Below are 14994 nucleotides of genomic sequence, written 5' to 3' on the forward strand. Positions count from 1 at the left end.
TTTTAATTATAGGACTGGTGCATTTTGAACAGTCAATTGTGTGTTCTTGTTTTTTGTATGTTGTATTAAGTATTTACTTTACTACACATTTGAACACATTTTGTTTCGATTTTATTGATCTAATTGTTGGTAATTTCTCTCTTTACAGCAAAAACTGTAAACATTTTAAAAGTTCTCAAATCAACTGTGAAAAAAGAAATCTGAGGTCATATTTATTTAGTACAAATGTCCTTTTTTGTTCAAGTAAAATTGTGTTGGGATATTACAACCACATACTGTTGTTTGAAGTCATACTTTCTAAAAGTGGCATTTTCAAACACACAATTTAAAAACCATCTTTACTAAAAGATGTGCTTATTAAATTCTGAGTTCAGAGAGCCTAAACTTTATTTCTCAATCGTGTCCCAATCGGAAGATATACTTGTAAGATGTTACAAAGTATTTCCCATTCTATCCTGTGGGGCAGATAACCTTTTAATAGTGAAACACAAAATTGGCAACATTTCACTAGTCGTAGTTGAAATATCTTTATTTGATTTTATTTAAAAAAAACATGAAAGCACAATGAAACAGAAATAACTATCGCAGGCTCCATTCATTTGATATGTCATCAGTGATGTCATAAAGGATGTCATAGAACATGTCATGAGTGATGTCATTTGTGAGATCATAAGCAGTGCACGGAGGGACACAATTTATAGATAGTGCCGGTAACTAGAACTAGGGAATTTCTATGTTTTTTTTGTTCAAAACGTTAATGTTGTCACTGACAAATTCACCTAACTATAACATTACTTTAACCTTTGGTTTTTCTAGTGAATTTCTAAGGTTGTAGAAAAAACACCAAAAAAACAGATCCTTACATCACACCTAACTGTAACTTTGCTTTAACCTTTTGTAATGTCAGTGAGTTCCTTGTTTTTTTTAACGTAAAGTAATACTTTACCATACGCAAATGCAATACCCCACTGTGCATGGTCCTTCAGCCAACACCTCCCCATACAGCCAAGCCCACCCTTTGCATGGCCTTCAGCAGTGCACAGGAACAGGTTGGCCAAAGGGCACAGCTCTAGAGACTCCATCCTCCAGAGTTGTAAGCCAAGTTGTTATCAGCCTGGGCACCCCATCCCTTGGGGCCATTTATTTAAATAAAGTGGAGGGGCTGGCGTATCCCCCTCCCCTGGATGATTTTGGCCCCCAGGGCCTGGTATAATCTTTATGGAGAGGGGGGTACACTGCTCCCTAACAGGGCTTACTTCATCCCCGGGGACCCCATACCCCAGGGCCCAGCACACTTTCAGAGGGAGGAAGCACACAGCCCTCCTCCCTTGGTCGAATTTGGCCTCGGGGACCCCATCACCCGGGGAATGGGACCATTTTAAAGAGGCCCAATCCCCAGGATGATTTTGGACCCCAGGGATGGGGATACATTTTATAGGGAGATGGGCATGCGACCCCTTATGGGGCAAATTTAGGCCCCGGGGTCTCCAACCACCGGAGCTTGGCAATATTTTTAGTGGGAGCGAGGCACGCATGGCCCCCTCTCTGGGCCAATTTTGGCCCTTGAGACTTCATTTCCCAGGGCCTGGCACCACTTAGAAGGGGGTGGGAGGTACACAGCTCCCTCCTGCGGCCAATATCTGCCTCAGGGATCCTATTCCATGGGGCTCAGAAGCATTTTTAGGGGGAGGGACATGTGTGGCCCCCTCCATGGGCTGATTTTGGCCCTGGGGACACAATCCTCTGTGGCCCATTATCATTTATATAGGGGCAGGAGCCCATGACCCTCCCACCCAAGGCTGATTTCGGCCCTGGGGTCCCCATTTCCCAGGGCCCTGTGTAAAAATTAGGTAGAGAAAAGCACATGGTACCCCTCCCCAATTTCAACCTTGGGACCTGAGTTGATCATTTACATAAAGGGGAGGAGGACCATGTGACCCCCTTCTCAGAGGGCCACTTTTTTAAATAAAGGAGAGGAAGGGGGAATTTGTAGCTCCCCTCTTAGGGAAGATTTTATCCCCCAAATAGGGGCTGGGCATATTTTGAGTTAGAGGGGGCATACAGCCCCCTCATGGGGGAAATTTCAGCCCCCGGGACCCCAAGTACTGCGTCGGAAGCATTTCTTTGGGCTGATTTTGGCCCCAGGGACCTCATTTTCTGGGGTCATGCACCGTTTAGAAGGTGGAGGAGACATATAGCCCACCTGCCCAGGCTAGTTTTTGCCCCAAGGACCCCATCCCCCAGAGCTCTGCTGCATTTTTGGAATAGGGGGCTCGTGGCCTCCCGCCCAGGCTGATTCTGTCCCTAGGGACCCCATTCCTTTAGGGTAACACCTTAAGGTGGTTGCCTTGGTGCCCACCCAGGGCACCCACCATATCCTTGTTGGGGGCCTTGAGGGGAGCCCCATGGCCCCCTTGGCTCCAAGGCCCCCATGGCCCTATCTTTTTTTCCAACCCACAGGGAGCAGCTAATAATGCTGCTCCCTGCGGGAGGGAGAAATATTTAAATTCGTTTCCATGCCCAAACCACTATGCTCCCAGCGGACAATGGCATTTTTTAAGGTCCCACCAGCTGAGAATGGCATTGACGTTTGCTTCCACTTGGCAGAAGATTTAAAAAGGCTCCTGCCAAGAGAGAGCAAACAGAGGTTTTTATGTCCCAAGGGAGGGCACTCTGGAAACTTTTCAGGCTCTGGGAGAAAGACCATGCTTAGCCACTCCCCATAAAAATCTATGTCAAGCTCCCATGGGTCTCTAAAAGGTCAGGGAATGGGGCCGGGTGTCTCCTCTCCCATTTCCTGTATTTTTTTCCCCAGGGTGGGCCTTCCCATTCATTCCAGGATTGGGAAGGGGCCACACCGCCTCCCTTCCCATAAAAATGTATTTCAGCCCTGGGGATGGGCTTGTCAGGGCCTCTTGAAGCTTGAAGTGAGGGCTCTGCAGCCCCCTCCCCATAAAAATAAATGACGGGCCCATGGGGCTCCCCCGGGCCTTTGGAGGTATGGTGAGGGGGTCACATGACCCTTCTCAATAAATATTAAGATTGGCCCAGGGGTGGACTACATTGGGGCCTCACAGGGAGATGTGTGTCTCCCCTTCCCATAAAAGTAGTTTAAGACCCTGGGTGTTGGCTCCTCGGGGCATTATTAAATGCAGCCATGCAGCCATTTTCTTTTTTAATCCTGCAAGAGTTTTACTGGTTTGTGGCAGTTTTTGCTGTTTTTTTCTTTTTTGCTCCAGGAGGAGTCCCTCTGCATACCTCCAGTGGGTCCTACGTGATCCTACCCTGCCCCAATATATCTTTTGTTTTAATACAAATGGAGGACAGGAGATTAAGTTCCTGTAATCACTTCCAGCAAACTTTTTTCTCATGTTGCTGGCAGCCAATCAGAGCACTCGCTCCAGCAGGAGTCTGACTCCCACAGGGGTGAGAACGCTCAAGGGAAAAAAAGCTTCCTGGGCCAATGAGAAAGCTCTATTTTTAAACTGATTAACCCGTGAACATCTCAAAGTCTCTCACGCCCAACTGTCAAAGTATACAAATATTTTTGACTATTAATATCTCGAGAGCTACAGAAAGGAGTACTTACACATCCATTCACTAATTCAGAGAGCTACATACACGTCTACTCACTGACCCATGCAGCCACTCAAACACTCACTCACTCCCTAAAACAGCCACTGATGTACCCATTCATATACCTATACAGCCACACATATACTGAGTCAGTCACCTATAGAGCTACTCACACATGTAGTCACTCACCCATATAGTCAATTAAACAGCTAATTATCCATACAGACACACTCACACCCACTCACTTACTCATTCAGATACTAATATTTACTCTCTCACCTGTACAGTCACTGACACAAGCACACACTCACCCATACATCCACTCTCACATTCTCTCACTCACACACACAGTCACTCATATACCCCATCACTCACCTATACTACCTATACTACCTTTCACATACCCATTTACTCACCTATATACCACTGACACATCCAATACCTCAACCACAAAGCCATACACACTTACTCACCCATACAGCCCCTCACACACACACGCACAAACCCATACAGCTACTGACTCACCCACTCACTCATCCATACAGGTAGTCACATACCCCCTTACCCACCCACATAGACACTTAGACAACCATTCAGGACAACCAATCACTCACCCATACAGCCAGTCATGTACATCTATTCAGCCACTTAGACACAACAACAGACTGATACAGGTCAGCTAACTATAACTGCTAACTTTCACTAGTTTTCTGCTAGTTTAACCTGAGCCTAACTATACCGTCCCTAAAACCTTGGCTTTTTTCTGTGAATTTGTAAGGCTTTTAAATGCTAATTCCTAACTATGACATCCCTGCAACCTTTGTTTTTTTCAGTGAATTTCTATGTTTTTTTAACTAGTAGTCGTGTTTGGAGCAAGAGGGTGGGTCTCCAACCAGCTCTCAGCAATACCACTGTCTGGGACTTACTGGAGGTAACAGAAGGGGTTTCTGGCCCCCAAGGGACTTCGTCCCCCAACAAGCAGTGTCCCAGGAGACGTGTTTGCAGAGTGGTGGAGAAAAAGGGTGTGGCCTCCAACAACCTCTCAGCAGTTCCACTCTGTGGGACTTACTGGAGGTAACAGGAGGGGTAGTTGGCCCCAAGGACCCTCAGCATTCAAGTGGACTTAATCCCCCTACTAGTAGTGCACCAGAAGATGCATTTGCAAAGTGTGGAGAAAGGTGACATGGCCTTCATTCACCTCTCAGCAATCCCACTGTGCGGGACTTGCTGGAGGTACCAGGAGGGGTTTCTGGCCCTCAAGGAGCCTCAGCATTCAAAGGGACGTCATCCTCAAAGTAGTAGTACTCCAGAAGGCACAATTTGCAGAGTGGTGGAAAAAGGGGACATGACCTCCCACCACTTTTCAGCAGTCCCACTGTATGAGACCTACTGGAAATAACAGGAGGGGTTTCTGGCCCCCAAGCCCCCTTAGGAGCCAATGGGACTTCATGCCCCAACAAGTAGTGCACCAGGATGTTCTTTGCAGAGTGGTGGAGAGAGGGGACTGGCCTCCGAACACCACTCAGCAACCCACTGTGTAACTTACTAGAGGTAACAGCAAGACTCGTTGTGTGTCCCCAAGGACACTCAGCAGTCCAGGGGACTTCATCCCCCAACCAACAGTGTGCCAGGATGTGCTTTTGCAGAGTGGTTGAAGAAAGGGGCAGGAGTCTGGTGATTTGCCGGTCTCCACATGGCCTCCACTTACCCTGAACCAATTTCAGCACCACTGACAGCATCTTCCAGGTCCCGGACTTTTTATTGTCTAGTTTTTTAAACTAACAGGGAGGGGTGCTCGAGCGGCCCTCCTCCCAGGATGATTTAGGCCCCGGAGATCCGAACCCCCGGGACCCCGGCACTTTTTTTAAAATGCTTTTCTAAATGTTCTTATTAAATGATGGCAGGTAGCTGTGCGTCTCCCGTCCTGGGCCGATTTCTGCTAAGGGGACCCCATCTCCTGGGCTCCGGCCTCTAGTGTGGGTGCCATGGCCCACTCAGGCACCCACTTTCAAGCTACCGTGATCCCTGCCGGCTTCCCGCCTCCTGCAGGAGCCTGCATTGCTTTGAGTCAAAGAGAGCTGCTAGCATGCAGCCCTCTCTGTGTTAAAGCAATTGTGCTCCACTTTGAGCAAGCACAGTTTGCTACGGCTTGGCAGGAGCGGTAAAGCTCCCGCCAAGCCGTAGCAAACAGCTGTATTCCAGGAGTGGGCACCCTGAGACATTGCAGGAGCTGTTCAAGGGGGGTAGAAGTCCTCAGGGCAATCTCTGGCTCCAGGAGGCGAGCCATGCTGCCCCCCTTGACTGCAGGTCACAGATCCAGGGAGGTAATGATCCCCAGGGCCGCGGGGAGCCGCACTTTCTTTATTAGTCCCAGGGCTGCAGGGAGGCTGAAGCACCCCTGAGTTAATATTACATTTTGCCCTGGGGAGGTAGCGGTGCCTGGGGCTGTAGGGGGGACGCAAGGCATTATCTGCATTTAATACAACATTTTCCCCTGGGAGGTGTCAGTCTCCAGTGCACAAGGGTTTCCTAGGACAACCCCATGCATGCATTGTTAAGAATGTCCTGGGGAAGTAGCGGTGCCCTGGGCTGCACAGGGATATGTGGACCCTTTGCATCAGAATTATTGTTTGCCCTGAGGAGGTGGCAGTCCCTGAGGTGTGGGGGTGCTGCTTGGACATCCCCCGCATAATTATTAAATTATTAACCCCTTCCATCCAGGGGGCGTGTGTGTCGGACAGCAGGGAGCCGTCTGATCTGCGCACGTGTGGAATTTTACCGCACCGCATGGAAAATCCGGACGCTTGCAAGGGGTTAAGCACTGCCCCTGGGATTTGGCTCACCAAGTAGGTTCATTTGTACTGTTTTGGGTTTTTTAAAAATATTTGCATAGATCCGCAAGTCCACCTGCGGGGCTCAGCGTAGCCCCCAGTGTGAATCCGCAAGCAAGCTTGCGGCTCTCAGAAAAAACTGAAAAAAGGTGGCAGGGTATACCTCTGACCCGATTTTATACATATAACTTTTTTATTTTCTAAATGGCTGGCTGGGCTCACTGTACTTCTTGATGGAGGAGTGTTGTTCTTTTGGAATATATGCTGGCGATGCCAGCCTGCAAGCCCCGACCTGAGAGGCTGGTCATTCCTCTAGCATTGTGTGTCTTTTAGTTATATATAGTATGAAGAGGACCAACGGCTGCAATGAATAAAGAAGGAGTGAACCATGCAGGATGAGGCTGCTGTGAGGAACGGGAGGCCTGTCTGACTTACGCTGAACTCTGACTAATAATTGAAACAGCCAGGGTTTTCATGATTTTTTTTTAACTCATTACAGTCCGGGAAGCAATTTTGAATATGCACTAAGGCACTTTAAACATCCTTTCTGTTAAAAAATAAATAAACATGAATGCTGAGGTGCTGTCTTTCGGGAGTTGCAGGACATTTAGCTACTATGACTTAGGTGAAATCGATTTCTTTGAGGCAAAAAAGTAAGGAATTAACCAGCACGAAGGCAATGCACTATGGACACTTTGGTCTGTGGATGGCTTGTTAGTTAACTACATTGATATTACAAACATGAGTACATCCCCGAAAAGTCAAAAAAGGAGAAATGTATGCATGCTTAAGAAGCCACAGACCACATATGTTTGCTTCCACAATATGATTGAAAAAATCTTTAATTTGAACTCACCTGGAATTAAATCTTTCTTCAATACTTGTGCTTCAAAAGATACATCGGTAACTTCCCTGCCGAGTCCCCCCAAAAAGTAAAAAGAAAAAAGAAAAGGGGCAGGGTAAAAATTCCCTGACCCCCTAGAATTGGTCGTGGGGTCTGCTAGAGACCCTGCCAGGGCAAAAAAATGTTTTTACATTTTTGCTGCAAAATTCCGACGAAGTCGTGAATCTGAGGCATAAAATAAATATACAAAAACAAGCGCTGGCTCGCCCGCTGGTTTAGACTGTAGCATCCCAGGTGGGCTAGGCCCCTGGGCATGAGATTTGCAGCTCTTGGATGAGAAAATGGAGCAATTTAACACAGTCCATCCCTGAAGGTTTCAACACATAGTTAATACCTCCTGCCCCACAGCCCTCACTACTCATACATGGCATGACTGTGACATCTCCAGCCATCTTGTAATTCACACACCTGCCCAAGCCATCTCAGCTCAAGTGGACTCCAGTCTGCTACAGCCTGAGTAATGTGGAGTTGATAGAAAACAGGCAATGCCTGTTAGACAAGAAAGGCACTTCGGTGCCCCACCTAGTGGTATGCAGTGCAGTGTAACTGCTGCCAGTCATTCTGAAATCAGGATATTTAGCCCTCTCTAGTGGTGTTGTGGTGTCGAACCCAGAGAAGACCGTGCATAGGGGTCTTCTAATAGCAGAAGCAAGGGAACAGGCTCTCAGGTTTCACAACCCAAAGGTCTGGAGTATTTTCAACCCTACACTGAGACTTGAACCCAGCACTTGAGCAATCGCCTTCTAACAAGGTTTGGACCAAACTTAACTGTACTACGTCATATTGACCCATCCACCCATGACCATGAACAACCAACCAAGAGTGGGGACTCAAACCTCATCTGCGGCCCAGCCAATCCAATGCACAGTGGAGCATTCACCCCAAGTTACTTGCAGCTGCAGCGATTAACCTAGGAGAATCCACTGCTCTAGACTCTACCGGCCCACAACAAAGGATACAGGACATCACCCAACCTCCACCCCTACCTTACTAGTCCATCCTGGTCTACCCAACAAGCTGCTAGTTGACAGCAGTGCCAGAATTCAGAACATGTATACATTTAAACTTCATATCTAATTTAGGACGCTCCCGCGCCGCACGGCCACCAGCTGCTGCGAGTGCCTCCCCGCCTGCCTCTCTGCTCGGCCGGCTGCTGCGCTCTCCTCGTGGTCGCCTCCCGCCTTTGCCTCTGTGCGTCTGTTGAGTGTTTAGTAACTGTAAAGTCGCATTTATTTTTCATTTCATTTCTGTATTCTGCATTCTGCATTTCGGTATATTGTTGGTGCTTCTCTCCTTAGTTGCTGCATTTTGTTCCTGGTTCCCCTCTCTGTCTGTGTTTTCCCCCGTCTCCCCGCTCCCCGCTTCCCGCCACCGCCGCCAAACCCCGCCCCTTTTTACATTCTGTACCCTCCCCGCTCCCGCCTCCCAGCTGCTCCGCCCTCCCTCGCACTTCGCCATATATGGCGACCGTGCGCACGCGCAGCGTTGACGCGCAGCGGGCGCGCCGATTGTGCGCCGAAGGCGCGCCAAAGGTAAGCCCGTCTGCGCCCGTCCGTGCCTGGACCGCGCCCAGCGCCAGAACCCCTGGCCCCCACCGACGAAGGACGACCCGACGAATCTACAACACCGCCGAACTCATCGCTCTTAACACCAGCGGATTCCCGGGATGCCTCCGAGCCACCCCGAAGCACACCCACGGACCCTTCAGCTGCCACGCCTGCAAGTTCTCCTGCGTCCGGACCTGCCCTGCACCAGCACCCGCCAGGCCGAACACCAGCAGCAACCATCTCAAGTGCATCCTGCTCAACACCCGCTCCGTCCACAGACACGCCATCGAACTCTGGAACCTCCTCGACACCACAGCCCCCGACGTCGCCTTCCTCACGGAGACCTGGATGAACGCCTCCTCAGTGCCCGACATCGCCATCGCCATCCCAGAGGGCTACAAGATCACCCGGAGGGACCGCACCGCCAACCAGACGGGAGGAGGCATCGCCATCATCCACAGGGACACCATCCGCATCACGACCAACACCGACAACACCCTAACCACCGCCGAACACCTGCACTTCCAGATCCACACCGACCCGAAGACCACCCTCAGAGGCACCCTGATCTACCGACCCCCGGGACCACGCACACGATTCAGCGAGGACATCGCCGACTTCATCAGCCCGCATGCCCTCCCCTCCGCCGACTACATCCTCCTGGGGGACCTCAACTTCCACCTGGAGAACAACAGCGACCGCAACACCATCACCCTGCTCGACAACCTCGCCAACCTCGGACTCAAACAGCTGGTGTCCACCCCCACCCACCTCACCGGACACACACTCGACGCCGTCTTCTCATCCAGCAAAGACATCGCCTTCAGCCACGCAACAGGACTCCACTGGACGGACCACAGCTGTGTCCACTTCACCTTCAAAAGAACGATGATCCACCACCACCAGCAACAGGTTGCCCGTAGAAGCTGGAACAAGATCACAGCCGACCAGCTCACCGCCTCCCTGAGCCAGCACCCTCCTGCCGGCTCAACGAACCCCAGCCAGGCCGCCGACAACCTTACTAAGTGGATCAGCAACTGCGCGGACGAACTCGCCCCTCTGAGGACCCCGCCCAGCAGACCCGGCAGCAGAAAAACCCCATGGTTCACCGACGAACTCAAGAACTCCAAAAAGAACTGCCGAGCCCTCGAGAAAGTGTGGAGAAGGGAACCAACAATGAACAACATGTCCACCCTCAAGCTCGCCACCCGGAAACACCACCAACTGATCCGCGCCACCAAGAAAACTGCATACAAGGACCGTCTGGACAACAACGCACACAACTGCAAGGAACTCTTCAACATCGTGAAAGAGCTCTCCAACCCCAACGCCGGAAACAACGACATCACCCCATCGCAAGACCTCTGCAACTCCCTCGCCTCCTACTTCCACAACAAGATCGCGGACATACACAACAGCTTCAGCATCCAACCAACGCACGTCAAAACCACAGCAACGCCACCCACCACCACCCTCCGCGCCTGGACCCCGATCAGCACCGAAGACACCATCCGCACGATGAACTCCATCCACTCCGGATCTCCAACCGACCCCTGCCCTCACCACGTCTTCAACAAGGCCGACGCTGTCATCGCACCCCACCTACGAGACATTATCAACACCTCCTTCGACACCGCCACCTTCCCTGAGAGCTGGAAGCACGCCGAACTCAGCGCTCTGCTCAAGAAACCTACAGCGGACCCCACCGAACTCAAGAACTACCGTCCCATCTCGCTCCTCCCGTTCCCGGCCAAAGTCATCGAAAAGACCATCAACAAACAGCTGGCCGCCTTCCTCGAGACGAATGGATCCCTCGACCCCTCACAGTCTGGCTTCCGAGCCAACCACAGCACCGAGACCGCCCTCATCGCCGCCACCGATGACATCCGTACCCTGATGGACAACGGAGAAACAGCAGCCCTCATCCTCCTGGACCTCTCCGCGGCATTCGACACCGTCTGCCACCGCACCCTAGTACAGCGCCTTGGCAACATCGGAATCCAGGAGAAGGCACTGGAATGGATCACCTCCTTCCTCGACGGAAGAACACAGAGAGTCCGCCTACCACCGTACAAGTCAGAGGCCACCGAAGTCATCTGCGGCGTCCCTCAAGGATCCTCGTTGAGTCCCACCCTCTTCAACGTCTACATGAGCCCCCTAGCGGCCATCGCACGCCAACACAACCTCAACATAATCTCCTACGCCGACGACACCCAGCTGATCCTCTCCCTGACCAACGACCCCGCCGCCGCCAGAGCCAACCTGCACGAAGGGATGAGAGATGTAGCAGAGTGGATGACGACCAGCCGCCTGAAACTGAACTCAGACAAGACGGAGGTCCTCATCCTGGGCTCCTCGCCCTCCGCCTGGGACGACTCCTGGTGGCCGCCCGCCCTGGGCACCGCACCCAAACCGACGGACCACGCACGCAACCTGGGCTTCATCCTGGACTCCTCCCTCTCCATGACCAGACAAGTCAACGCCGTCTCCTCGTCATGCTTCAACATCCTGCGCATGCTACGGAAGATCTTCTGGTGGATCCCCACCGAGACCAGGAAGACCGTCAACCAGGCCCTCGTCACCAGCCGACTGGACTACGGCAACGCCCTCTACGCCGGAACCACTGCCAAGCTCCAGAAGAGACTCCAGCGGATCCAGAACGCCTCCGCCAGACTCATCCTCGACATCCCACGAAACAGCCACATCTCCGGGCACCTGAGAGACCTGCACTGGCTCCCCGTCAACAAAAGAATCACCTTCCGCCTCCTCACCCACGCACACAAAGCCCTACACGACCAAGGCCCGAGCTACCTCAACAACCGAATCAACTTCTACGCTCCCAAGCGCCACCTCAGATCAACCAGCCACGCCCTCGCCGCCGTCCCCCGCATCCGAAGAGCGACAACAGGAGGAAGGTCTTTCTCCTACCTGGCCGCCAAGACCTGGAACTCCCTCCCGACCGACCTACGCCTGACCCAGGACCACCTCTCCTTCAGGAAGAGGCTTAAGACCTGGCTGTTCGAGCAGTAAAGGCACCACACCTCCCAGCGCCTTGAGACCCTACGGGTGAGTAGTGCGCTCTATAAATGTAGTGATTGATTGATTGATATCTCAACGCAACCACATCTGGTGTGTATTACATCTGTATTGTAAGCTAGCACTAGAAACTTGTTGGAGATGCTACATCAGTGCTCTATCAACATCATAAATAGATGTATAGGGAGACAGAAATATGGTATGTGATACAGGTGACATGGGTCAGTGGCGTGAGTGTTGGGGTTCGACTCACAGTTCCTCCTTCCAAGGTCAATAAAAGGAGTAAAGGCGAGCTGGGTAACTGTGGCACTTGTTATAAAGCAGTCCCACAAGACCCAGCTGGTGATGGGCGGTAATTAACTGGTCAGAAATACTGCCCAATCGAATGTGTGTGTTATGAAGACACGGTGCACAACTGCCAGCGCAGCACTTCAAGGCACTTTACATGTATAGCCCAGTGCAGACTCTGGGGCAAGGCACAAACATATGAAATAAATAAGCTTCCTGTAGGAAGCAGGCCACATCCATTATGAACAGGACAATGTATCACTGCAGTTCTCAGATTACAAAGCATTCCTGGTCTGGGGTCTCTCCCCGGCACGTGCGGCCTCTCCATTTGATACCTCTGCCAGCAGCGCTATTGCCGCCAGGCGAGAAATAGCTCTTTCAGTGCTGCAGTGCTTACAGTAAGGGGAATGGATAGCGTTCAGTTTAGGGGCATAGTTGACATACACATGGCACCCACCCCAGGGCACCAGCAGACGTCCGGGGGCCCGAGCTGAGCCTGTGCCAGTAGTAAAGCATTATTGACTGTCTCTGAGCTCATGAAGGTGGTCTGTGGAGATTAAGGGCAGAGGGAACTTAAGAATAATCAGTTTATGCCTCTATTCTTCAACCTCCAGAACATCTTTTTCTGGTAAAGCTCTCCCTTATGCATAGGCTGCTACCTGACAATTGACTGACACTGCAGAAAAGAGCAATCCTTCGAGGAGCCACCGTTGAGTCAGAGATGTTTTAAAGCATGGGCAAAATGGACAATTACCAAAGGACCCCAGTTTCTAAGGGACCCTTGTGAAAGTAAAAATTCTCTTTTTTGATTTTCATTGTATGGAATTATCTTTCATAAACTCCATGTCGGTCTCTTCCTTTGACTCTGTCTCTCTAACTTGGGTCATCTTAAGGATTTTGTGGGTCCCAAGCAAGACATATTTCAACTGTTTTGTTTGGCCCTGTTAAAATGTAACACATAATTTAGAAATGTTTGGCTTCATGAGGGCTTAAGTTAAGAAGAAATAGATAGTAAAATAGAAATGTATCACCTACAGAGGTACCCAAAATATGTCATGCCCAGAACCCTCAAAGTCCTTAAGACACCACTGCATTGATTAGGAACCAGCAGCTCACCCCAACCCCAACAACCTCTGGCACCCTCCGGACTACCCGACCTTCAATTGCCTTCTATAACCAGATGGGTTTACTCCATAGTATATATAGAGACAGTCTGGACAATAATCTAGTGACTGAGCTATGGATGAGGAATATGCCTCCCAACTCAACAAAAACCAGCAACGTCCTTTGGCCCAACCTCCCATGCACCAAACACACCACAAAGCTCTGTGCAGGAACAGGCCCACCTTACCTTCGCCAAGAGAAACCATTTCTAAACTGGACATTTACAAACATCTGGTAAGTATTAATTAGAGCCCAGAGTAAGCAAGGTTTAGACCAGGACTCAATACCTCCTTCAAATCCACCCTGAGGTTCCTGCTGAAGAAATCCAGAAGTGAGAACATCTTGATTGTTTGTTATGTGGACCTCCATGTGGCATTTGGTGCAACTAACAATATTTTAGTTTGAAAGAGGCGTGTTAATATAGCCTGACATTCCCATTCATTGGTTGAGGCTGAAGGCATTCCCACTAGGCAGGCAAGTGTGCAGTTAATGTTTAACTGTATGCACAGATTTCTGTTATAACTGACTGCTGTTTTCAGTAAAACGGAGGACTCTTTTTGGACAAAACGGTGTTTGTTTTCTGGCCCTGGTGCTGATTTCACAGAAATGAAACCTCAAAAGGATGCACTTACACCTCTAAACATAGCAGGTGCACCAGTTAAAGCTCCACTTCAGTAAAGCACAAACAATTCTAACTTCTTGGGATTGGCGAAGGTGAAGCAAATGTTTTTCCTCTCGTATTCTAAGTTGAAAAACGATATGAAATCCTTAAAGAAGGAGAATTCATTGTTAATCTGTTGGAGCACAATCCGATGTGTAGTGACTGTGATGAGGGGTTTCTTTCTTCTCATCTCCTGGTGAAAGCAGTGTCTATGGTTCGCCTTTTAAATACCCTAAGTATGCAAATATTTCAAATGCGTAGTACTACTCACACAGCCACTCACAGTTCACCACAGGTACTCACACACCAACTCACAGACACTTGCGCACACACTCACAGGCCCACACAGCCACCCATACACCCACTCTCAAAGGTGACAGGTTACAATTTTACAGGATTAAAGATTTGAAAAAACAAGGAAATTCCCTAAAACAAAGGTCACAGCAACTTTATAGGTAGGAAATAGAATACACTGAAAAAAAACAAAGGTTGTAGGACGCTAAAGTAAGGATCAGATTTCACCTGTACAAAACCAGGACAATTCAGCAGTTATAGTTACCTAAGCTAACTAAGCATGGGCGGATTTTGCGGATCCACGATCCGCGGATTTGCGGATCGTGGATCCGCAAAATCGGCGGATTTTGCGGATTTGCGGATCCGCGGATTTGGGGCGGGGCTTCCATGCGAGTGCACATGCCTCTTGTGTGTTTAAAAGGTCTGGGACCGAACGGAGCAGTAGATGAAGAGACAGAAGTTCCTGGTCACAGGAACAGCAAAGGGATTGCGCTTGTGAAAGTCAAGGATGCAAAGGCCTCTATCCAGCATCACAGCTGATTTTCGACGGTAGATTTGGGAAGAAGGCACACATGCCCAGCCTCGATGACGAGCACGATTGTTTTTGGGCTGATGAATGAGTCACTGCATTTGAGCTTCAACTAGTTCCAGCGACCATGTGTGTGTTACTATGCAATCGCCCCGAAGGGCGCA

The sequence above is a fragment of the Lissotriton helveticus genome, chromosome 12, assembly GCF_964261635.1.
Source record: "Lissotriton helveticus chromosome 12, aLisHel1.1, whole genome shotgun sequence".
NCBI classification, from domain to species: domain Eukaryota; kingdom Metazoa; phylum Chordata; class Amphibia; order Caudata; family Salamandridae; genus Lissotriton; species Lissotriton helveticus.